At 39.0% G+C, this 26,783-nt stretch overlaps 1 long non-coding RNA gene and 1 pseudogene across 1 annotated transcript; both read left to right on the top strand.

Moving 5' to 3' along the window:
- LOC143676239 (uncharacterized) lies at positions 1 to 23,472 on the top strand. Its single transcript, XR_013171945.1, has 3 exons — positions 1 to 286; positions 384 to 506; positions 23,364 to 23,472. It is a non-coding gene; the product is annotated as an uncharacterized LOC143676239 (long non-coding RNA).
- Positions 23,473 to 25,089: 1,617 nt separating this feature from the next.
- LOC143676240 (transcription initiation factor IIA subunit 2 pseudogene) lies at positions 25,090 to 25,419 on the top strand (annotated as a pseudogene).
- Positions 25,420 to 26,783: the final 1,364 nt, after the last annotated feature.

Genomic DNA, 26,783 nt, shown 5'->3' on the forward strand with positions numbered 1-26,783 from the left:
GATGCTGAACCGGCAGGCTCTGGGCCCCCTTTGGCCCTGACATTTTCTGAATCACAATAAATGATGAAAGGCTGCCAGCAAGCCTCCTTATCTACAGCGGCAGACCAATGAGGACGAACCGTAATAGATCTTTCGACAACGGAGGGAGGAGAGGGAGAGAAGAAGGTTCTCCAGAGCACTGAAAGCAAAGACACAGAAAAGGATTTTCCATCTAAGCACCTCTGTTCTCCCAGCTTCTGTCCCATCATTCCTCTGGGATCTTGCAAAGAGTCAGGCTAAAATGCTGGTTAGGCTGAGCTCTGCTTGCCTTCACTCTGTCATGTTTGTTTGGATCAAATGTTTTTTGTTGTTGTTTATTTGTTTTAAAATGCTTTCTTTTTTAGCTTATGTTCATGAAGAGCCATGTCCTCAGAACTGTGCCGCTAATTAAAGAAAATCCTTTCTAAGAAGGTGCATTTCTTCACCAGAGCTGTGTCACACCAACCTTTGAGCCTTCGGTTGGAGAGGTAGAATCAAGTCTCAGATGATGCCATTTCATTGTATCCTCTGGTATTATAGGTATAGGACAACACTGTATCATACCTCTGTGAATATAAAATAGCTTGTACCTGCTTGTGATACACAGTCGTGACCATGCTCTATCAGACCTGTTTTTAATGAAATTATTCTAGATTTTTTTCTTATTTCCAGATGATACTTGAGAAGCTAATAAAAGATAGTGCCAGGTACTATAACAATAATAGAACTTGCTGTTTTATGGTATTTTTATTTTTTACTTTTTTTAACCTCTTTTCATTTTTAATGGAGTGTGCTGGATGTCTCTATAATTTTGTTCAGATCACTGCAGAATCTGGAAAAGCCATTGCTGCTGTTGGTACACTGATGAATAATATACTGCTATTGGCATTTTTATACAGCTATATATAGTTGTATAAAAATTATAAATGGTATATTATATATTACTAGATTATAGTTTATTATATGTATTATATATAATATACATTTATATTACTATAGTATAGTTGTAAAAAAATTATAAATTTCATATATATATAAAATTTGAATTTTTGGAAACTTTAACTATGCTATTAACTTTGGAAAAAGTATCCCAGTGGCATGTGTTGAGTTAGCATTGTACCGAAATTAACAACCATATTGGTCTAGAAATGTTAGACTTAATTTTTTTCCATTTGTACAGTGATAATATACTGTATTAAGTATGTAAGATCTTTTCTACCTGAGCTTGATTATAACAACGCATGAAGTTTTCTCTAAAATAATGAAAAAAAATAAAAAAGAGTAAGGCTAGGCAAGGCCATGCTGCAATAACAAACAGAACCTGAAATCTCATGGCTGAATCCAAAGTTCCTTTCTTGCTTATAGAATCTACTGTGGGTTGGCTAACCTCCGAAGGCAGCTATCCTCCATGTGATGACTGAACTTCTCATGCTGCTTCCACGCTATAGCTCTCCTTTCTTTACTTGTGCTCCCTGAGTCACTATAGCAGAACTAGGGAGAGCATAGGGCACTCACACCTGTATTGAACTCCATATAACTAATACTCATTGACCATTGGCCAGAACTAGTCATACAGCTCCAACTAAATCAAGATTTACTGAGAAGTAAATCCCCCCATGGGAGTAGGAAGGAAGGAAGAATCAGAGATAAGTGTATCCTACCCTGCTAAGAACCCAGTGTCTTTAAAGACTAAGGGCCCATTGAGCACTGCAAGTCCTGTTCCCTCTTTCTGACTCCAGGACATCTGATGGAATAAGAGAAAATTCAGCCAGACAAATAGATGCTCTGTCCAGTGAATGTCCAACATCTGGGAGTTTCCACAGGCTTCCAAGCCTGGGGCCATGTCTATATAGTTCCAAGAAAGGAGGCTTGATGAGTCTTGACTTATTAGATCAGTGTGGACAGACAGTCTGGGAGGCCAGAGCAGGGTTCTTGATGTTCCCGTGTCCTGACGTTTCTGCCTAGGTCATTACGCTGGCCCATTCAGATAATCCAGGATCATCTCCCCATTCCTGAGATCAGTAACTTATATCTGCAAAGCCCTTTTTGCCATGCAAATGACCATCTTCATAGGTTCTAGGGATTAGGACATGGACATTGTTGGGGGGGGGGCATTATTCTGCCTGCAGAGAAACCAAATCCATACGCAAGGCACAAAGAGTCTGGGTCTTTGTGGATGGAACTACATGTAAGGGGTACAGTTGTTCCACTAAGCTCTGTCCCCAGGTTCCCTGGGACATCACATTGTGACGGGCTTTGGAGTTTGGACAACAGCTATGCCAATAAATTGTTGCATGACCTTGGTAACTTGCATCACCTCTCTGAACCTTACTTTTCTAACCTATGAAATGGGGATGATGACAGTATTTTGCAGGATTGTATAAAGAATTTCTATCAGTCACCTGATGTTGGGCAGTAATTTTCCTCTCCACCCTAGGATGCAAAAGATCACACCCATGCATTCCCCACAGGACTGGGGTCTTCCAGGGCGAGAGTCAAAGTCAGTTTTCCACATAGGTCTGGCAGCTCCCCAGGGTAGGTGCCTACCTTTTCAGGACCCTACGTAATGGGGAGCTATTGTTATTTTTTATTTTATCACTGCTACAACGATCCCATTTCGACCTGAGAGAAAGGAAGGTCAGAAGGAAGCTGTGATAGTTTGAAGCTATACGTACCCCAGAAAAGATCATGTTCTTTCATCCTTTCCTGTGAATATAGACCCATTGTGGGTGAGACTTTTTGACTAGGTTATTTCAATTGAGATGTGACCCACTCCATTCAGATGGGTCTTTCAAATTTTTGTTTATTTATTATAATTAATTTTTAATTTTATTCACATGCCATACACTCATACAGTTTCTACAATCAGAGGTTCAAAATATCATCATATAGTTGTGCATTCATCATCACAGTTGATTTTTGAACATTTTCATTACTCCAAAAAGATAAAAACAAGGACACCCAAAACACCCCATACTCCCTTTCCCTTGTTATTTATTTATTTTTTGTCTTTTTTTTTCTTACTCATCTTTCTGTATATTGGATAAAGGAAGTTTCAGTCACAAATTTTCACAATCTAAAAGCTATAGAGCTTTTTAGTCCCAACCTAAAAGTTCTACAGTTATTCAACTTAATCATCTTCAAGAATCATGGCTATTGGATTACAGTTCAACAGTTTCAGGTATTCCCTTATAGCTATTCTAATACACAAAAAACTAAGGATGGATATCTATATGCTGCATAAGAATAATCTCTAGAATGATCTCTCGATACTATTTGAAATCTCTTATGCACTAAAACTTTATTTTATTGCATTTCTCTCCCCCCTTTTGGTCAAGAAGTCTTCCTCAACCCCATGATACCAGGGCTAGGCTCATCCCCAGGAGTCATGTCCCACATTGCCAGGGAGATTTACACCCCGGGGAGTCATGGCCCATGTAGGAGGGAGGGCAGTGAACTCACCTGCAAAGTTGGCTTAAAAAGAGAGGCCACCTCTGAGCAACAAAAGAGGTTCTCTGGGGTGTTTCTAAGGCATAATCATAAGTAGGCTTCGCTTCTCCTTTGCCGGAATAAGTTTCATAAGGTCAAGCCCCAAGATCAAGGGCCTGGCCTATCAAACTGGCAGTCCCCAATGCTTGCGAGAGTATCAGATCTCCCAGGGTGGTGGGGGAATGTTTAGTATTTCCATCTCTTTCTCCAGTCTCCCAAAGGTATTTTGCAAATACTTTTAATCTTCTTCCAGGATAACTCTGGAATATATTAGGACCTCACATCAACTTGTACAGACCAACAAGATCTCACACCTATTCAAGGTTCTATGTAATAATGGTTTTCAAATAAGCTAACCATACATGTTAGATTAGTTAGTGTGCTGCAGAAAATATAAATTTTGCACCAAGAAACATCTCTTCTTTTGGTCTCACAAAGAAGTCAAAATGTTTTGCTGTTAATTTTTTCATTAAATTCCCAAATTTAATGAGAGACATGAATATAAACATTATATTAGTTTGTTAAGCTGCCAGAATGCAATATACCAAAAAAGGAATGGCTTTTCAAAAGAGAATTCTATAAGTTACAAGTTTACAGTACTAGTGCCAAGAAAATGTCCAAATTAAGGCACCAGTAAGAGGTTACCTTCACTCAAGAAAGGCTGATGCTGTCAGGAACCGCTTTATCAGCTGGGTGGTCAAGTGGCTGGCACCTGCTGGCCCCTTGCTCCTGGGCTCCATTGTCTTCAGCCTCTGTTCTGTGGGGGTTCCTCACTTTGCTTCTCTGGGGCTGGCTTTCATCTCCTGGCTTCCCATGACTTTCTCCAGGTTCTGGCTTGCTTAACATCTTGTAGGAAGGCACATGATGATGTCTACTACACTCCAAGCATCTCTAAACATCTATGTCTCTGTTCTGAACTCTCTCCCAAGCATATTCTCTTTTAAAGGACTCTGGCAAACTAATCTCCCTGGAATAGGTGGAGTCACATCTCCATCTAATCAAAAGTCACACCTGCAATTTGGGCATGCCACATTTTCTGCAGAGATAATCTAAACAGAAGTTTCTGCCCTACAATATTGAATCAAGATTAAAAGAAAAGGCTATCCCCACAAGATAGAATCAGGATTAAAACATGAGAAGTTGAAGTTTCAAAATACATTCAATATCATCCTTTACCCTTTAGTCTAAGTTAGTCCTACCTAGATCAGCTTCATTCATATTTCTACTTGAAATCTAATCACTTTTTAATGTTTTTAACAGCTGTCGTATGGGGTAATGCTGACTTTCATAGTTGCAGAACTCTAGCTCTGAATCTCAGGTTTCACACAAATACCTGAAGTTCCAGGGAACAAGCAAGTTATACAAAGAGTTCAGCATCTCAGATTTTAGAAATAACAGTTATGACTCTGGAATAGATGTGACTGCTGTAAGAGCTTACAATCTAAGAGCATTTATAATAGGCCTTCACCTGATAACCTATGCTCTCGAATTCAATTCTCAGGGTTTGCACATTGTAGTCAGTTCATATTAGTGAGGCAGAGTGATATTTTTCTTTTCATTTCTGGTTTATTTCATTCAACATTCTGTCCTTAAGATTCATTCACCTAGTTGTGATGCTAAACAGCTTCATTCCTTCTTGCAACCATTCAATAGTCCAATGTATGTCCCCCTTCCATTCCTCAGTCAATCTACCCTCATGTCACCTCGGTCCATTGCAAATTGCGAACACTGCCACTGTGAACCTCAGTGTACACATGTACATTTGTGACCCCGCTCTCAGTTCCTCCAAGAATATGCCTAAATATGGGGTTGCAGGATCATATGGCAACCCACCACACTGTCTTCAAAAGAGGCTGCACCTTCAACTTCCTACCAGCAGAGAATAGGTATTTCTCTTCCACATTTTCTCTAGCACTTGTATCTCTCTGTTCATTTTTAAACAGTTTTATTCACATATCACACAACCCAACCTAAGTTAAAATTCCATGGTTCCCGGTATAATCACATAGCCAGGCTTTCACTACTGCAATCTATATGAGGACATTCCATTTCTCCCACAAAGAATCCCATACCTGCCCCCATATCCCCCACTTATTGACATTTACCTTTGGTATATTGCCTTTGCTACATTCAGTGGAATCATATTGCAATGTTGCTCTTAGCTGTAGATCTTAATTTGCATTAATTGTATTTTTCCCCATATACTGTCCCGTTTTCAACATCTTTCAATGTTGACATTCATTTGTGCTTCCTTATGCAAAAAACATTCTCATATTTGTATTTTTGATCACCGTCATTGTCCATGTCTAGACATCGCTAAATTATACCATCCTGGTCCTTATCCTCTATCTTTCCCTCTGGGGTCATGCATGCCCTCAGGTCTCCTCCCTCAGCCATACTCAACCTCAGCTTCATTCAGTGTGCTTATATTATTATGTCACAATCAGGCAGTATTGTGCTATCCATTCCTGAATTTTTACAATCAGTCCTGTTGTACGATCTGTATCCCTTCAGCACCAGTTACCCAATCTCTACCCTATTTCTATCTCCTGATAACCTGGGGTCTTAACTGAAATTCTCCAAGTTCACTCATTAATGTTAGTTCATGTGAGTGAGACTATACAGTATTGTCCTTTTGTTTCTGGCCAATTTCACTCAGCCTAATGTACTCAAGTTTCATCCATTTTGTTACATGCTTCATGACTTTATTTGTCTTACATCTACCTAATACTCCATTGTATGTATATACCACAGCTTGTTTAGCAAGTTGTCCGTTGATGGATATTTGGACTGTTTCCATCTCTTGGCAATCGTGAATAATGTTGTTACAAACATCAGTGTGCAAATATTCTTTTGTGTCCTTGCCTTCAGTTCCTCTGAATATAAACCTAGAAATGGGATTGTTGGATCTTATGGCAATTCTATACTTAGCTTCCTAAGGAACCGCCAAACTGCTTTCCAGAGCACCTGCGCCATTCTACATTCCCACCAACAGTGAATAAGTGTGCCTGCCTCTTTCTCCACATCCTCTCCAGCACTTGCCATTTTCTGTTTTGTTCTTTATATATACATATATATATATATATATATGATGGCCATTCTAGTAGACATGAGGTGATATCTCTTTGTGGCTTTGATTTGAATTTCCTTTACAGCCAGTGAGGTTGAGCATCTTTTCGTATGATTTTGAGCCATTTGTATTTCCTCTTCTGAAAAATCTCTGTCCATGTCTTTTGCCCATTTTTTAGTTGGTTTGTCTTTTTGTTCTTAAGTTGTAGGATCTCCTTATATATTCTGGATATTAAACCTTTATCTGGTATGTGGTTTCCAAATATTGTCTCCCATTGTGTAGGCTACCTTTTTACTTTTCTGACAATGTCATTTGATGCATAAAAGTCTTTAACTTTGAGGAGATCCCATTTTTTTGTTTCTTCTTTCATTGCTCACGCTTTGGGTATAAGGTCTACCAAACCATCAAGGTGATCTTAATCCTCTCACTAGAGTCCTTTATATGAGGAGGAAAGAAAGAAAAAGGCCCCAGGGAAGCTGAGAGAGGAACCTACTGAAGGAAGAAACTGAAAGCAATGAAACCCAGGAGAGAAGGACCAGCAGACATCACCAAGTGCCTTGCTATCTGACAGAGGAGCCCAAGTTCTCTGGTAGCTGGTCTTCAGGGAGAAGGTATCATCTCATTGAAGATTTAATTTGGACATTTTCACAGCCTTAGAACTGTAAACTTTGTAACTTAATAAATTCCCATTTCTTGAATATTGCTTTTCTGCAGCTTTAGCAGACTTAAACAGAAGCTGTATAGGAAAACTCCTTAGGTTTATCAAGCACTTAGCAAACTCCACCTGTGGTGTTTGCTACCTCCTCTCCGCCTTTCCCACTGAGCTAGAAGCCTCCCAAGGCCAGGGATCATGTCTGATGCATCTCCACATCTCTTACTGGAGAGGATGAATTCGTGTTTGTTGTTGAGCCAATTGGGAGACCAAAGGAAAGGGCCTTGGCTCTCCTTTTTAGAGCTCAGGGAGACAGCTGTTTCCTGATGATCTAGAAATAGTAATCATATGATTTATCATCCAAACTGGGGCACTTTTAAAAATATGCTTATACACTGATATCTATTACATATTCACATACCACACAATCATCCAAAGTACACAATCAATGGTTCACAGTATCATCATAGAGCTGTGTGTGCGTTTATCATCAAAATCAACTTTTTTTCTTTTTGTGAAAACATATATTCAAGAAAAGCAATAAATTTCAAAGCACATTGTAACAATTAGTTGTAGAACAGATTTCAGAGTTTGATGTGTGTTACAATTCCACAGTTTTAAGTTTTTACTTCTAGCTGCTCTAAGATACTGGAGACTAAAAGAAATATCAGTATAATGAGTCAGCAATCCTACTAATTTGTTAAACCCCACGATCCTACTAATTTGTTAGACCCTACCTTCTCTATATAACTTCACTTTCTTCTTTGATCTTTCTCCCACTCTTTAGGGGTATTTAAGCTATGCCCATTCTAGCTTTTTCATGTTGGAAGGGGCTGTTGATAATATGGGTCAAGGTGATGGAACTAGGTGATGTTCTGGAGAGGCTGGCCCCATTTTCTATTTCTGGGAATAGTGAACTTTCCAGACTATGGTTTCATACTGGACCTTTAGGAATGACTTGAAATCAAAGCTGAATAATGACGTTTCTGCTCTTGGCTGCATCAACTTTCCCAAGCAATATAAACAACTCACACCAGCCTCTAGGCCTAGCCTTCATGGTCCGGAGGTGGGGGTGGGGGGAGAAGGAAAAAAAGAAAATGAACAAGAAGAGAATTGGGTGGTATTTCAAAACATTATTGTGCTCCAATAGAGCTCCATTGTATCAACAGATCATGATTCATATTGAGGAATATTTAGGTTGTTCCCAGTCTTTTTCCTTTACAGTCAGTGCTGCAATGGACATCCGTGGATACCTTGTACACATGTACAAAAACATCTGTAAAATAAATCTTAGAAGTGGAACTGCTGAGTTGAAGGATAGTTATTTTAATGAAAGTTGCCAAATTGCTCTGTCAAGGAAGGTGCGACGATGTACACTTCATACATTTTGCACTAGAATGTCCATTCTTATTATACTTTACCAATAATGTTTTATCAGACTTTTTAATATTTGCAAATCTGACAGCTAAAATATAGAGTTATGACTTGCATCATCAACTGTTAGGACCCATTTCTTCCCTCAACCCCCACAAACTGCCTGGTCATGTGATTTGTCTATCTTCGAATAGAAGTTTAAAATTTTATTTGTAAAGACATTTCACATGTTAGGGAAATTAGCCCTTTGTAAATGTATTTTTAAAATTTTTTCTCAGCCTCCAAAACCTAGGTTTTCTGTAGCACATAATTTAACTCAACCTATCTGGATAGCTCATTTAAACAATCCAAACACAGGGAACTCAGAATAAAAATGAGAGCCTTTAAGCCTGTATAACTTAATGTAATGCCTGGATACATCCCTGAATATATTAAGCAGATAATCAAAACATATTGGCAAAATCCCTTCAGGGATGAGAGAAAAATGACAGAACTAGTAAAACTTTACCACTGGGGAAACCCCAGATACTGTGCCAAATATTAGGGCCACCCAAATCTATAGACCAAGTCCTTGATCTTGAGGTTTGCTCTTGTGAAGCTTATATATGTAGCAGAGAAGCTTAGCCTACCTGTAGGTATGCCTAAGAGTCATCTCTGGAGGACCTCTTTTGTTGCTCAGATGTGGGCTTTCTCTCTCCAAGCCCAACTCTGCAAGTGAAAGCACTGCCCTCCTCTGCCCTCACCCCCCCAACGTGGGACATGACATCCAGGGATGAAAGTCTCCCTGGCAGCATGGGAGATGACCCCCAGGAATAAGCCTGACCCTGGCACCATGGGATTAACAATGCCATCCTGACCAAAAGGGGGAAAAGAAGTGTAACAAATGAGGTATCGTCAGTGACTGAGAGAGTCCAAATAGAGTCAAGAGGCTACACTGGAGGTCACTCTTATGCATGTTTCAGTTAGACATTGCTACCTTGCCAAGCCATTCCAGCCAATCCTAAAGAACACCTAGGGCTTTATAGAAGAACACCTTCTACAAAGGTTCCACGCACTAGGGTAACTCTCTAAAACCTACAACCTCCAGATGGGTCCCTGGACCAGATAACTCCTGAAATGCAGAGGGGCCAGTCCTTCCAGAACATCATCTAGTTCCATCCCCCATCCCATATTATTGACAGTCTTTTCCAACACAAAGAAGTTAGAATGGGCATAGTCTAAATACCCCTAAAGAATGGAAAGAGATCAAAGGAAAAAGTGGAGTTAAACAGGAAAGGTCGGGCTTAACAAATGAGTATGAGTGCTAAATCATTACACTGATATTTCTTTTAGCCTCCAATACCTTAGAGCAGCTAGAAATAATAACCTAAAATTGTGAAATTGTAATCCCCATATAACTAATTGTAATCTTGGTGTAGTCAAACCTAAAACCCCTATATTTGGTTTTTCTTAGAAAGTTCTTCCCACTCAAAGAATATTAAAAATATACTTACATGAATTTTTCTGGTACTTTTGGTTTTTCTTTTTTTTCTACACCTTTATTTCTGATTCTTCAACATGTAAGCTTTTTTTAGAAGTTGTTAACCAGTTATCTCAGTATAATTTTTCAAATGGTTCATCTGTTTTTTATATGAAATATGCCCTGTTTATACCCTGAGCTTCAAGGTATATATTCATTATTTGTGAACACTCTTCTCTTCCATTGTGATCATCTTCTTATGCCAGATCCCTCCCATAACCCTTAATTTCCGTATCTGACTGGCTATTCTTGCATGTTTATTTTCCACAGACTCTAAAAGGTCTTGTCTAGTCCCCATTCCCACCATGAAAATGCTGTTAGCATTTTCATTGACCTTGCTTTAGATTCATATATTCATTTAGGGATGATTGCCATTTTTATGACACTGAATCTTCTTATCCAAGGCATTTATTTAAATCTTTTAATGTACTGCAGTAGAATTTTAAAGTTTTTTTTCACATGGAGTCTTTATAATTTTCGTTACACTCATTCGTAGGTATTTTATCTCTGTGTTTGCTGAACTAATGGGATATTTTCTAAGGTTATACTCATTATGTTTTCTGCTTGATGGCTGTTTATGTGAGCAGAGCTATTAATTTTGCTACCAGTAACTTCACTGATAATGTTTTATTTATTTATTTATTTGGATTTTAAAAGGGGAAATTTGTTAAGCTGCAATTTTATAGTTCTAAGGCTGGGAAAATGTCCAAATTAAGGCATCCAGGGAAAGATACCTTGGTTCAAGAAGGCCGAAGATGTTTGGGGTTTCTCTTTTAGCTGGAAAGGCATATGGCAACATCTGCTAGCTTTCTCTCCAGGAATCTTCAATGGCTTCTCTGGGGCTTTGTCCTCTCTGTTGGCTCTGTAGGTTCTGGTGGCTCTCATGGCTCTGAAGTTTTTTATTTATTTATCTAATTACTTAATTTTTTCTTCAACATACAAACGCAAGCATTCTTACCATATGATCACTCCATTCTTTTTTTTTTTTTTTAAATTTTTTTATTAATCAAAAAAAAGAAAAGAAATTAACACAACATTTAGAAATCATTCCATTCTACAAATGCACTCAGTAATTCTTAGTATCATCACATAGATGTATGATCATCATTTCTTAGTACATTTGCATCGATTTAGGAAAAGAACTAGCAAAACAGCAGAAAAAGATATAGAATGTTAATATAGAGAAGAGAATTAAAATAATAATACTAATAATATATATATATATAAAAAGGAAAAAGAAAAAAAACAAAAACAAAAGATACAAACACACAAACAAACAAAAAACCATATTTCAGGTGCAGCTTCATTCATTGTTCCAACCTAGTTACATTACACTTAGGTATTATTGTGCTGTCCATTTTTGAGTTTTTGTATCCAGTCCTGTTGCACAGTCCGCATCCCTCCAGCTCCAACTACCCATTATCTCACCCTGTTTCTAACTCCTGCTGGTCTCCGCTACCAATGATATATTCCAAGCTGATTCTCGAATGTCGGTTCACATCAGTGGGACCTTACACTATTTGTCCTTTAGTTTTGGGCTAGACTCACTCAGCATAATGTTCTCTAGGTCCATCCATGTTATTACATGCTTCATAAGTTTAGTCTGTCTTAAAGCTGCACAATATTCCATCGTAGGTATATGCCACAGTTTGTTTAGCCACTCGTCTGTTGATGAACATTTTGGCTGTTTCCATCTCTTTGCAATTGTAGATAATGCTGCTATAAACACTGGTGTGCAAATGTCCGTCTGTGTCTTTGCCCTTAAGTCCCTTGAGTAGATACCTAGCAGTGGTATTGCTGGGTCGTAATCCATTCTGCCATTCTATGTCTTTTGATTGGGAAATTCAGTCCATTAACTTTTAGTATTATTACTGTTTGGATAATATTTTCCTCTACCATTTTGGCTTTTGTATTATATATATCATATCTGATTTTCCTTCTTTCTACACTTTACTCCATACCTCTCTCTTCTGTCTTTTCGTATCTGACTCTAGTGCTCCCTTTAGTATTTCTTGCAGAGCTGGTCTCTTGGTCACAAATTCTCTCAGTGACTTTTTGTCTGAGAATGTTTTAATTTCTCCCTCATTTTTGAAGGACAATGTTGCTGGATATAGGAGTCTTGGTTGGCAGTTTTTCTCTTTTAGTAATTTAAATATATCATCCCACTGTCTTCTAGCTTCCATGGTTTCTGCTGAGAAATCTACACATAGTCTTATTGGGTTTCCCTTGTATGTGACAGATTGTTTTTCTCTTGCTGCTTTCAAGATCCTCTCTTTCTCTTTGACCTCTGACATTCTAACTAGTAAGTGTCTTGGAGAACGCCTATTTGGGTCTATTTTCTTTGGGGTGCGCTGCACTTCTTGGATCTGCAAATTTAGGTCTTTCATAAGAGTTGGGAAATTTTCAGTGATAATTTCTTCCATTAGTTTTTCTCCTCCTTTTCCCTTCTCTTCTCCTTCTGGGACACCCACAACACGTATATTTGTGCGCTTCATATTGTCATTCAGTTCCCTGATCCCCTGCTCAAGTTTTTCCATTCTTTTCCCTATAGTTTCTGTTTCTTTTTGGAATTCAGATGTTCCATCCTCCAGTTCACTAATTGTAGCTTCTGTCTCTTTAGATCTACCATTGTAGGTATCCATTGTTTTTTCCATTTTTTCTTCTTTGTCCTTCACTCCCATAAGTTCTGTGATTTGTTTTTTCAGGTTTTCTATTTCTTCTTTTTGTTCAGCCCATGTCTTCTTCATGTCCTCCCTCAATTTATTGATTTGGTTTTTGAAGAGTTTTTCCATTTCTGTTCGTATATTCAGAATTAGTTGTCTCAGCTCCTGTATCTCATTTGAACTATTGGTTTGTTCCTTTGACTGGGCCATATCTTCACTTTTCCGAGCGTCATCCATTATTTTCTGCTGGTGTCTGGGCATTTGATCAGATTTCCCTGGGTGTGAGACCCAGCTGGTTGAAAGGTTTTTCTGTGAAATCTCTGGGCTCTGTTTTTCTTTTCCTGCCCAGTAGGTGGCGCTCGTCTGTCTGCGGGGCAGTCGGCCCGGGAAACCACGCGTGGAGGCGGGGGTCGCTGGCCACCGCGGCTTGGGAGAGTGCCGGTCGTAATTGCCCAGCTGGCCCGAAACGCCAAGCGTGACGGGAGGGCCCCGCTATCCAACGTTCCCAGTCAGGCCGGGGAGCCACGTGCGTGGAGGGGACCCCAGTCTCCAGCCGCCCCGGCCAGGAAAACGTGCGCCCCTCGGGTATCTCACCGCAGCAGATTCTTCCTGCCCGTTCAGCTGTTCCAGAATGGGGTACGCTGTCTTTTTGGTCTCTGTCGTGACTCCAGGAGCTGTTTCCTATTGTTTCTGTTTCTTTAGTTGCTTTTCTGGAGGAGGAACTAAGACCCGCGCGTCTTACTAAGCCACCATCTTCTCCGGACCTGATCACTCCATTCTTGCTATATAATCAATAACTCCCAATATCATCACATAGTTATATATTCTTCATCATAATCATTTCTTAGAACATTTGCATCCATTCAGAAAAAGAAATAAAAAGAAAACAGAAAAAATTCATACATACCATACCTCTTACCCCTCCCTTTCATTGATCACTAGCATTTCAATCTACTAAATTTATTTTAACATTTGTTCCCACTATTATTTATTTATTTTTAATCCATATGCTTTACTCATCCGTCAATAAGGTAGAGAAAAGGAGCATCAGACACAAGGTTTTCACAATCACCCACTCACATTGCAAAAGCTATATCATTATAATATCAGCTTCAAGAAACATGGCTAATGGAACACAGCTCTACATTTTCAGGCAGTTCCCTCCAGCCTCTCCATTACACCTTAACTAAAAAGGTGATATCTGTATAATGCATAAGAATAACCTCCAGGATAACCTTTTGACTCTGTTTGGAATCTCTCAGCCATTGATACTTTATTTTGTCTCATTTCACTCTTCCATCTTTTGGTCAAAAAGGTTTACTCAATCTCTTGATGCCGAGTCTCAGCTCATTCTAGGATTTCTGTCCCACATTGCCAGAAAGGTCCATACCCCTGGGATTCATGTCCCACATAGAGAGGGGGAGGGCAGTGAGTTTGCTTGTCATGGTGGCTGAGAGAGAGAGGCCACATATCAGCAACAAAAGAGGTTCTCCAGGGGTGATTCTGAGACCTAATTTTAAGTAGGCTTAGCCTATTCTTTGTGGGGTTAAGTTTCATATGAACAAACCCCTAGATTCAGGGCTCAGCTTTGCTATTGCTTTGGTTGTCCCCACTGATTGTGAGAATATCAAAAATTCTCCACTTGGGGAAGTTGAGTTTTCCCCCTTTCTCGCCATTCCACCAAGGGGACTTTACAAATACTTTTTAATTCACTGTTCAAATTTATTGGGGTGTCACTCTGGACAAACCTACACAATCTCATACCCTACTCAAGGTTCCATGTAGTATGATGTTCAATTGAGCTGTCCACATAAGTTATATTAGGAAATGCACTGCTCAAAATATGTTTCGTACCAAATAAACATTTTTTGCTTTAGTCTCACACATAAGTTAAAGTTTTAACATATTTCTCTTGTAATTTCTTCCTTGACTGACTGGTTTTTTAAGAGTGTGCTGTTGAGCCTCCACATATTTGTGAATTTTCTGTCCCTCTGCATATTATTTATTTTCAACTTCATTCCTTTATCATCTGAGAAAGTGTTTTGTATGAATTCAATATTTTTAAATTAATTGAAACTTGCTTTATGACCCAGCATATATTTTATCCTTGAGAATGATCCATAAGCATTTGAGAAAAAGGTGTATCCTGCTGTTGTGAGGTGTAATGTCCTATAAATGTCTGTTAAGTCTAGCTTATTTATTGTATTATTCAAATTCTCTGTTTCTTTACTGACCCTCTGTCTGGATGTTCTGTCCATTGATGAGAGTGGGGAATTGAAGTCTCCAGCTATTATGGTAGATGTGTCTATTTCTCTTTTTGCAAAATACGTTTGCCACGTATTTTGGAGCATTCTGGTTCAGTGCATAAGTATTTATGATAGTTATTTCTTCATGCTGAATTGTTCCTTTTATTAGTACATAGCATCCTTCCTTGTCTCTTTTAACTGTTTTACGTTTGAAGTCCAATTTGTTGGATATTAGTATAGCTACTCCTGCTCTTTTCTGATTGTTATTTGCATCAAATACCTTTTCCAAACGTTTCACTTTCAACCTATGTTTGTCTTTGGGTCTAAGATGTGTTTCCTGTAGACAGAATATAGATGGGTCCTGTTTTTTAATCCATTCTGCCAGTCTATGTCTTTTGATTGGGAAGTTTAATCCATTAACATTTGGTGTTATTACTGTATGGATAGTACTTTCTTCTACTATTTTGCCTTTTGGATTTTATATGTCATATCTAATTTTCCTTCTTTTCACCTTTACTCATAGTCTTCCTTTCTACACTTTTCTCCACACCTCTCTCTTTTATCTTTTCGTATCTGTCTCTAGTGCTCCTTTTAGTATTTCTTGCAGAGCTGGTCTCTTGGTCACAAATTCTCTCAGTGATTTTTTGTCTGAAAATGTTTCAATTTCTTCCTCATTTTTGAAGGACAATTTTTCTGGATATAGAATTCTTGGTTGACAGTTTCTCTCTTTTAGTAACTTAAATATATCATCCCACTGTCTTCTCACCTCCATGATTTCTGCTGAGAAATTGACACATAGTCTTATTGGACTTCCCTTGTATGTGATGGATTGCTTTTCTCTTGTTGCTTTCAAGATTCTCTCTTTCTCTTTGACCTCTGACCTTCTGATTAGTAAGCGTCTTGGAGTAGGTCTATTTGGATCTATTCTTTTTGGGGTATGCTGCACTTCTTGGTTCATAATTTTAAGTCTTTCATAAGAGTTGGGAAATTTTCAGTGATAATTTCCCCCATTAGTTTTTCTCCTCCTTTTCCCTTCTGTTCTCCTTCTGGGACACCCACAACATGTATATTTGTGTGCTTCATATTGTCATTAAATTCCCCCATTCCCTGCTCATATTTTTCTATTTTTTCCCTATATTTTCTTTTGCTTGTTGGATTTCAGATGTTCCATCCTCCAGCACTAATCCTATCTTCTTCCTTTTGACACCTAACACTACAGGTTTCCATTGCTTTTTTTCATCTCTTCTACTGTGCCTTTCATTCCCATAAGTTCTGTGATTTGTTTTTTCAGACATTTGATTTCTTCTTTTTATTCATTCCTTTCCTTCTTTATATTCTCCCTCAATTCATTGATTTGATTTTTGATGAGGTTTTCCATTGCTGTTAGTACATTCTGAATTAGTTGTTTCAACTCCCCTATCTCATTTGAATTATTGGTTTGTTCCTTTGACTGGACCATATCTTCAATTTTTCTCCTGTGATTTGTTATTTTTTTGCTGGCATCTAGGCATTTAATTACTTTAATTAGTTTATTCTGGAGATTGGTTTCACTCTTTTTGCCTAGGCTTTTCTTGCTGGATGAATTTGTTGTCTGTCTGTTTTTTGACATTCAGTTCAGCTTTTTCTGGATCACTAGCTTAGGTTTTGTTTAACAGAGGAGAATTTTTCAGTTCTTGTTTTCTTGTTTCTTGCCTTGCCAGTAACATGCCTTCCCACCCCCCCCCACCCTTAGGAGGGTCTGCTTAGGTATTATAGACCCCAGCCGGATTTTCCCAGACCAAACTGGCCTCCTATCTAGAGGAAAGAGTCACCTGCGTCAGTTTTCCCTAAGGGTCAGACCCAGCAGGTTGAAAGACTTCTCTGTGAAGTCTCTGGACTCTGTTTTTCTTATCCTGCCCAGTATGTGGAGCTTCTCTGCCTGTAGGTCCCACCAGCATATGATGATGCAGTATCCTTAACTTTGGCAGACTCTCCCTGCTGGGGGTGTGGTGGAGACAGAGGAGAGGTGGTAGGCTGGTTTTAATGACTTCAAATTACCAAGCCTTGGGGTCTGAATTCCTTGAGGGAGGGATTCTACCTGTGTTGGACCTCACTTCTCCCCCTGGGAAGTCACAGGCTCCAGACAAGCTCTCAATCAGTCTTGTTTCTCCCTATGCCTGCGGCAGTTGCAGCCTGAGAAGCCCTGCTGCAGTATCCAAAGGCAGTCAAACCTTTGTAGAAACGCAGCCACAAAAACCTCTGTTTCTTTTTTTTTCTTTTTCTGCAGCCTGCCCCCATGACCCCAGGGCAAAAATCAGCAACCTACCTCCACTTTAACCAGGTTCACCTGAGCTGAGGGCCTATTTTTAGTAGTCAGAATTTGTGAATTAATTCCACACTTGAAGCTTGGTTGCACTCCGCCCCTGCTGCCCAGACTTTTCAGGGGGAGGTGCCAAGATGGTGGCTTCACAAGGTGTGGGATTTAGTTCATGCTCCAGAACAGCTACTAAATAACTAGGAACAGTACAGAAAAGCTCCTGGGGCCATGTCAGTGACCAGACACACAGCGTACCCCAGTCTGGACCACCTGGACCGGCTGTGAGTCCACCCAGAACCGTGAGTTTCCCAAGCTGCGGCAGCCAGCACCCCTCCCCAGCAGGCTGCTTCCCAGAGGGAAAAGGAAAGGAACTTTACAAGCAGCACATTAAAAGAATTATACACCATGACCAAGTAGGATTCATCCAGGTATGCAAGAATGGCTATAAATTTCAAAGCACAGCACCCCAATTAGCTGTAGAACATATTTCAGACTTTGACATGGGTTACAATTGCACAATTTTAAGTTTTTACTTCTAGCTGCTCTAAAATACTGGAGTCTAAAAGAGATATCAATTTAATGATTCAGCATTCATTTTCATTTGTTAAATCCTATCTTCTCTGTATAACTCAACCATCACCTTTGATCTTTCCATCCTTCTCTTTAGGGTTGTCTGGGCTATGGCAATTCTAAATTTTAGATATTGGAAGGGTCTGTCACTAATATGGGGTAGGGAGATGGAACTATCTGATGTTTTGGAGAGGCTATACTAGGTTTCAGGACTTCTCTGAGCTAGGGACCCATCTTGAGGTTGTAGGTTTCTGGAAAGTTACTCTAGTGCATGAATCCTTATGGAACCTTATATATTGCCCTAGGTGTTCTTTAGGATTGGCTGGAATGGTCCTGATTGGGAGTTGGCAGGTTATGTTAGGTGGTAAGGTCTAACTGAAGCTTGCATAAGAGCCACCTCCAGAGTAGCCTCTTGACTCTATTTGAACTCTCTCTGCCACTGATACTTTATTAATTACAATTCTTTCCCCCTTTTTGGTCAGGATGGAATTGTTGATCCCATGGTGCCAGGGCTGGATTCATCACTGGGAGTCATCTCCCACATCGCCAGAGAGATTTCACCCCTGGATGTCATGTACTACGTAGCGGGGAGAGCAATGATTTCACTTGCAGAGTTGGGCTTAGAGAGACTGAGGCCACATCTGAGCAACAGAGGTCCTCCAGAAGTAAATCTTAGTCATGCCTATAGGTAGTCTAAGCTTCTCTGTTATCTGCCTAAGCTTCAAAAGAGTAAACCTCATGATCGAGGGCATGGCCTATTGATTTGGGTATTCCTAAAGTTTGACAAAGTATCAGGGGATTCCCTGATGGTAAGGTTTAATAGTTCCATAGTCTTTCTCCTCTTCTTTGGGTGACTTTGCCAATACATTTTGATCATCTGCTTAATATACTCTAAGATGTTTCCAGGCATTACAGTAATCTATACAGTATTAAAGGACCTCTTTCTCATTCAGTGCGTCCCTGTGTTTCAGTTCAAATGAGCTATACAGATAGAATTAGATTATACTCTACAGAAAATTTCAGTTTCCGATCAAATAAACCTTTCTTCTATTGGTCTCAAAGAGTATGTGTGGTTCTAAAATATAGACACTGTCTTCCTTAACCTTATGTTCTGAATTACTTTAACCCCAACCTGTTCAACTTTGTTCTTATCTCTAAATATCAGGTTATATATATAAAACAGCCTCTTAAAATCCAGAAATAATAATCACCATTCAGGACTTAATGTATCTGCTCTAAAAGCTTACAATCCAGGTCCCTGTTTTCTTATAAGCATTTTCTAAAGGTGACCATACCATTGTTGTTTTTTGTTTCTGCCTTACTTTGCTTCACCAAATATCCCAGTTGTTCAATCACATCATTGCATGCCTCATGACATTCTTTCTTTCTGTAGCATCACAACTTTTGTTCATAAGTATACACCATCGTTCACCAATCTACTTCTCCATTAGTGCATCCTTCAGCCCACTGCATTCATCGGGCATCATGTAGAGGGCCCAAAGTCCACAGTCCTTCAACATTCTCAATTTTAGATTATTTCTTTGTTCCCAAGAGATAGAAAACCAATAAACACACCTCACGAAATAGGAAATCTAAACCTCCTCTTAACTCTTGTCCCTCCTCCCATTATTTACCTCTGCTGTTGCTGTGGTAGTGCTAATGGTTTCCTTTTGAATATAGCTCACAGCATGCAATAGCAGTTTCCCCCTTTGCCCAGGACTTAAACACTCTTTGTACAAGAATCATATCTTTGAAGTAATTCTTAGGAGAATTCATTCATATTTCTAGTGTGAGTCAGTGGGACATGTAGGTCTATACAACCCTTTTCAATCTTATTCACCTTCAATATGGTAATATTACTTCCAGACCCACTAGAGAATCACCTTTGCTCCTATCTATTTCCTTACGTTGGAGTTCAACCTCATTAGCTAACAGTTCAGCCATATCTAGCTTGTATGTGTCTCTAAGTCCCCTATATTCTGTATTATAAGCCTCTGATTATACCTTTATGCTGGTCATAAAAGTGGAATCGTATGGTATCTATCTTTTTGTATCTGGCTATTTTGCTCAGCATTATGTCCTCAAGGCTCATCCATCTTGTCATGTGCCTCAGGATGTCACCCTGTCCTACTACTGCATAATATTCTCTTACTTTTATTGTTGAAACACCTATTACTTCCTTCAGTTTTGCATATGTCTCTGTCATCTACTTTGGAGCTCCTTGATTGGGAGCATAAATACCCATGATTGCTCTATCTTCCTGCTGAATTGACCCCTTAATTAGTATATAGTGTCCTTTTCTGTCTCTTATGATGTCTTGACATTTAAAGTCTACCCTGTCTGATACCAGTACCCTGCTTTGTTTCTGTTACAACCCACATGGAAAATCTTTTTTCATCCTTTCACTTTCAATCTATTTGTATCTTTGTGTCTAAGATGAGTCTCTTGTAAGCAGCATATAGCTGGATTATGTTTCTTAATCCATTCTGCCAATCTGTCTCTTTCAATTGGTAAATTTAGTCCATTGATGTTCTAAGTTATTACTGAAAAAGCATTTCTTGATTCCACCATCTTATCTATTTTATTTTATTGTCAGATCTTTCCCTCTTTCTCTATGTATTATTTAAATTACCCTTAGTGGTTCTCTTCAATTCTGGGCTCTCCTCCAGACCTCCCTTTCCTGTCTTTTTTTTTCAGCCAGCAGAACTCCTTTTAGTATTTCTTATAGGGCTGGTCTCTTGTTGACAAATTCTTTCAGGACTTCTTTGTCTGTAAAAACTTTAATCATTCCCTCAATTTCGAAGGACAATTTGGTTGGGTACAGAGTTCTTGACTGGAAGTCTTTCTCTTTCAGGATCTTGAATATATTATACCACTGCCTTTTTGCCTCCAGGGTACTAGTTGAGTAGTCTGAACTCAGTCTTATTTGATTTCCCTTGTATGTAGTGGATTGTTTTCCTCTTGCTGCTTTCAGGATTTTCTGCTTCTCTTCAACATTTGACAGACTGGTTAGTATATGCCTTGGGAAAGGCCTATTTGGATTTATTCTGTTTGGAGTTCTTTGGACTTCTTTGACTTGTATATTTATGCCCTTTATGAGGGTTGGGAAGTTTTCCCCCATTATATCCTCAATTATTCTTCTTAACTCTTTACTCCTCTCTTCTTCGGGGACACCAGTGACTCTTATATTTGTGTGCTTTGTTTTGTGTATCATTTCCCTGAGTTCCCGTTCAATTTTTTCTACATTTTTTGCCATTTGTTGTTTTGAGTCTTCAAAGTCAATTATCCTGTCCTCTATATCACTTATTTTTTCTTCTGTCTCTTCAAATCTGGTGTTGTGTGCTTCTACTATGCTTTTTATTTGGTCAACAGTCTTTAATCTTTGTTATTTGTGCTATTTTTCTGTTTATTCTTTCAAATTCCTCTTTGTGTTCTTTTGCTGTCTTCTTTATGTCATTTGCTATCCCACTTATTTTATTAAGTAGAGTTGTACAAACATCTTTGATTAATTGTTCCAATATCTGTTTCTCCTCTAGTGTTTTAATTTGGTCATTAGACAGAGCTATATCTGTCTGCATTATGATATGCTTAGCGATCTTCTGCTGTCTTCGTCACATGTAAACATTTTTAATTGATTTGCTTTGGGAGTTAATTTCTTTCTGCAATCAAAACCCTTGCAGGATGGCTGTATAGCAGGGAGCAGGGCATGGGGTGGAGCACTCACTACAGTGATTTGTTTCAGGGCAGGTATGGGCGCAGGTTGGGAATGTTATGCTGACGCTTGTGAACATGGGCGCCCAGTGGCCAGAGAGGATGTAGCTGTGCGGGTGCACTGGTCTGGGGGGCATAACCCTGGTGTGCACTGGTCTAAGGCATGGGGCCCTTTGTGTGCATGCATTGAGCCGTGGTAGCAGGTCTTTATTATGCCTTTGTGGATCGGGGGCAGATGTGACCTGGCTGTGCAGGTTGGCACTTTCTCAGAGTTGGAAGTGAGGCTGAGGGCTGTGCACATGCATGGTTCTAGGACTGCTGTAAAGTGCAGTTCCCAGAGCTGAATGATGTGATTGGGGGCCTGTGCACATGTGTGGGCCTGGGAGTGCCACAAACGGATGCGCTGAGCTCAGGGAGGGCAGGGTGAGGCTGTGCGACACAATGGGCATGGGGCGGGGGTAGCCTAGGTATGGAGGTTAGTGACTGCAAATTTTATGTGCTGGGAACAGCATGCAGGGAACGGGGGGAGGTAGTGCTCGGGAGGGGTACAAGAGAGGTGTGTTGGGCTGTACTTGGGGTGGTGTGTGGGACAGGTACGTGCCCTGGGGGCTGGTGGGGTGGGGTTGCCTGAAGCACGGAGAATGGGAGCAGGCGATGAGATTCAGGTGCATGGGGTGTGGGGTGAGTTGCTGGTCATGGGGCTGCGCTGGTGAGGGTAGCACGCCCAAGGAACGCGGCCTGGCTTACTTCCTAGTCCCACGCTCCCATCATGCACTACCGTGGGCTCCGCACCTCCTTGCCAGGCTCCAGCTTTCTGCCTCTCAGTTACTCGGTCTTTGCAACCAGGGCTGCCCCGTGTGGTGCAGAAGTCTCCCCCAGGTCAGCTGCACCCCCGAATCGTCACCTCAGTTGCCCTCCTGCCCCTTCTCTAACTTTTCCATGGAGCAGGACTAATCTCAAGCCCCTGTAGTCAGCCATCTTCCTGGAAATCCAACTCTTGTTTTCTTCTCTGGTAAGGGCTTTTATGGATATGGTATAGAACAATTTGAAGAGAAATACCATATTAACTATATTGACTTCTCTGAGCTATGACCATGTTATAACTCTCTAGTTGCTTAGACCTTTTTAAATTTCTCTCAACAATATTTTGTAGATTTAAGGCTACAAGTCTTATACATTTCTTTTCAGAATTATTCCTAAATTTTTCATATTTATGATGTTTTACATTGTATAGTTAAACAATTTTAACTAGTGATGGTTTACTACTAGCATACAGATATTTAATAGACTTTTCTATATTAATCCTCTATTCTGCAATCTTGCTAAACTCACTTTTAAGTTCCAATAGTATCTTTGTAGATCTCATAGGGTTTTCTACATAGATGATTGTGTTATTTGTGAATAAAAATAGCATCACTTTTTCCTTTTCATTCTGTATTTTTTAAGTTTCCTTTTCTTACCTAATTGAATGGTTGGACCCTCCTGTTCAGTGGTGCATGGAAGTGGTGAGAGCAGACATACTTGCCTTGTTCTTGATCTTAGGAAGAAAAAATCCAGTCTTTTATCATTAAACATGATTTTAATGTAGAATTTTCACAGATGCTTTTTATCAGGTTAAAGAATTTCTCTTATATTCCAAATTTCCTGAGAGCTTTTAAAATCAGAAATGGATTTCAGACTGTGTTAAATGTATTTTTCTGTATCTGAGATCATCATATAGTTTTTCCATTCATCTTTTTTGGTTTCTTTTTTTAGCACTCTTAAGAGAATGAAAAAACAAGTCAAGTGTGAGAGAAAATCTTTATGAAGCATATATCTGATAAAGGACTTGTATTTCTAAAATAAAGAGAGCTTCAAAACTTAATGAGGAAACAACCTAGTTTTAAAAACGGGCAAAAATTTGAACAGACATGTTACCAAAGAAGACATCAATATGGCAAATAAGCACATGAAGAGATGCTCAATAGTATTAGTTATTAGGGAATCGTAAATTTTGACCACACTGAAATACTACTGCACACTTAACAAAATGGCTAAAATCAAAGCTTGACCAGACCAAGTGTTGACAAGAATGTAGAAAAACTGTAATTGTCATATAGTGCTGGTGGAATTGTAGAGTGGGACAACTACTTTGGAAAACAGTTTAGCAGTTTCTTAAAAAAAGTTTAAATACATATCTACCATAATATGCAGCCATTCCACTCCTTGGTATGTACCCAAGAGAAATGGAAATATATGTTCACACAAGTCTTGCACACAAATGTTCATATCAGTTTTATATATATGCATATGTTTCCAGCTTTACCTGGAAACAACCCCAATGTCTATTAATGATGAACGGATGAACAAATTGTGGCATAGCTGTGGTAGATTGAATTACATACCCTAATTCAGGCACATTCTGAATCTTACCCCGCATCCTCCAGTGAACCTATAAATAAGACTTCTTGAAGATATTAATTCTAGTTAAGGTGTGACCCAACTTAATCCAGTTGGTGGAGGACTTATAAAGGGAAAGAGACTGAAGTCAGAATCAGAGAAAGCCACAGAGGAAAGCAGGAAGTCAGCAGGACCTGAGAGAGAAAGGAGAGAGCATTGCCAAGTGATGGGAAAGCCAAGGACCCCCAAGGACTGCTCCCAGCCAGCACCAGAACAACGCGTCTTTGGGAAGAAAGCATTGCTGTGTGATATCTTGGATTTGGACATTAAGCCTCAAAGCCATATACCAATAAACACCTATTGTTTAAGCCAACCCATTGTATGCTATTTGTGACAGCAGCTCTGGCAGATTAAGACAATATCAAATGATGGAATACTACTAAGTTATGAAAAGAATGAACTATTGATATATGCAACAAAATGGATGAGTTTCAAAATAATTAAGCTGAGTGAAGGAAGCCAGAAAAAAGATTACAAACTGTATGAGTCTATTTATATAAACTCTAGTAAATTCAAAGTAACTAATAGTGGTAGAAAACATCTAAGTGGTTCCTTGGGGTTGGGGTTGGGGAAGAGAGCAATAGGATAAAGGAATTACAAAGGTGCCCAGGGAAATTTTTTGGGGTGTTGGTTATGTTCACTATTTTGATTGTAGTGATGGGTTCACAGGTGTATATGGATGTCAAAACTTCTCACATTGTACACTTTATATTATTATATGTCAATTAGACCTCAGTAAAGTTGCTTTAAACCATCACTTGATATTTTAAGGTAACAAAGCATATGATAAAAAAAATTCAGTTCTGTAGTTTCTGGGGCTGCTGAAGAGATGGTCAGTTAAGTAGGTTCCTTCCGCCCAGCTTCTGTCTGCTCCGCGGCTGGAAGCACCTTCTCCACAGATACTCTGTAAACACCGAATTTTAAGGGAGCAGGAAAATGAAAAGGAAGGTATGCAAATGTGAGCTGAAGATCCTCTGGCTCAGTTATTTGACAGACATCAATGCAAACCTGAATAAGAAAAACAACTTCTTCCTCCAAATCCATGGTATATGAGTTATATGGAAATACCACTTTGGGAAACAGTCTTCAGGAAAGCCTGGATGAGCTAATACAGTCTCAATAGAGCAACTCTCAACTTGGCCTTCAAATTCTACTTCAGTTTGATAAGGCTATACATTCAGCATTGCCTCAAAAGGTCAGGAACAGAGTCAATTTCAGGGGCTCTCTAAATACATGAAGATTCTGTGATAATGTGTGGACTTTTGTATTGAATGATGTTGAATTCTGAGAGGTGACAGAGCTTATTAAAGTGGATAAAGTGAAAATTGCAACCCATGGTAGTAAAAATACTGGCTCCAATACCACAGAATGAATAGGGAAAAAATGGCTTTTTAAAAAATGCCATCTTCTGTTATTATTCATCACTTTTTGAAGAGAAGCATAGAAGAGACTTTTTTTTATTTATTCTAGCAACAAAGAAATGACTACACTGTGCTCTGCTATCAGAGAATTCCATTAGGAAGAAGCTTATAACTCTGTAGCCTTTTAATTACCTGTATTATACAGCATGAAGAAACACAACTTTTTTTTAAATGACAAATCAAAAGTTGTTGCCTTCCCAAGAACATCCTTTAAAAGAACTCATTTAAAAACTTAAAAAATATTCAACAATTATAGAAAACTATTTGATAAGAAAAACTTCAGGGGAGGGTTCCCTAGGAAAAGATGGAATTAGTAAAGTATATAATTAAAAACTAATCATTTGAAAACTAATGTTTACTGTTTTTGAACTGATTTGATGGAACATTTGGAAAAATTTTCAACGGATTCAATAGAAAACTGAGCCAATGGAAAAAGTAAGCCAAGTATTGAGTCAAGAAAAACAAAAAATATACAAGCAATAAAAAGCAATCATGGTAGATAACTTGCCTCAGCAGTGAACATATGTGCACAGTCAGAGAGATTAAGCATTGACTATAGATTTAGCAAATATTTGGTTAAATGTTGGGTGAGTAGTATTGGCTGAAGAAAGAGTGGCAGAAGGCTAGCCGAATCTCCATCTTCCAGAACAAGAAGTCAGTACTTTATGTTTTAGAATTGGCAAATCAAGAAATAGCTAAGCATGAATGTATTTTTACTAAAAATATGAAGGTAATAAGCAGAAGAAACAGCTAAAAATATTTGGAATTGGTTGACTCTGGGGAGGAAGGAAGAACATGTGGAATGTTTCTTTTTCAGACATCAGTCTTTTACTAAGTTTTCCTTTTTAATCTATGTGTGTGTATTATGCAATTCTAGGCAGGGCAGGGCAGTGGTTATGAGCCCAAACTCTGGAATCTGAGCACCTGAACTCAAATCCCTACTTGGTCAGTTAATAGCTGTGAGGCCTTGGGCAACTTATTTAACCTCCCTATACCCGAATTTTCTCATCTGCAAAATGGAAATACAATGATACCATTTTCACAGGGTTATCATAAGGATTAAAAGCATGAAAATACATAAAAGACTTAGGGCAGTGCAAGGCTGATATACATATGATATAAGGATTAGCAATTATTGTAATGAAGTGATAATAAACACTTATTTTAAAAAGGTGTCTCTCTTCCCCACTCCCAGTCTCTTACCTCAAAGGCAGTTACTCTTGAAAGGTCTTTGTGTACTTTTCCACTTTAAAACATTTTGATAAATAAACTATCATATAGATGTGCATATGCATACGTATTTAAATTTTACATC

Source organism: Tamandua tetradactyla, chromosome 3 (assembly GCF_023851605.1).
Source record: "Tamandua tetradactyla isolate mTamTet1 chromosome 3, mTamTet1.pri, whole genome shotgun sequence".
In the NCBI taxonomy this organism is placed as follows: domain Eukaryota; kingdom Metazoa; phylum Chordata; class Mammalia; order Pilosa; family Myrmecophagidae; genus Tamandua; species Tamandua tetradactyla.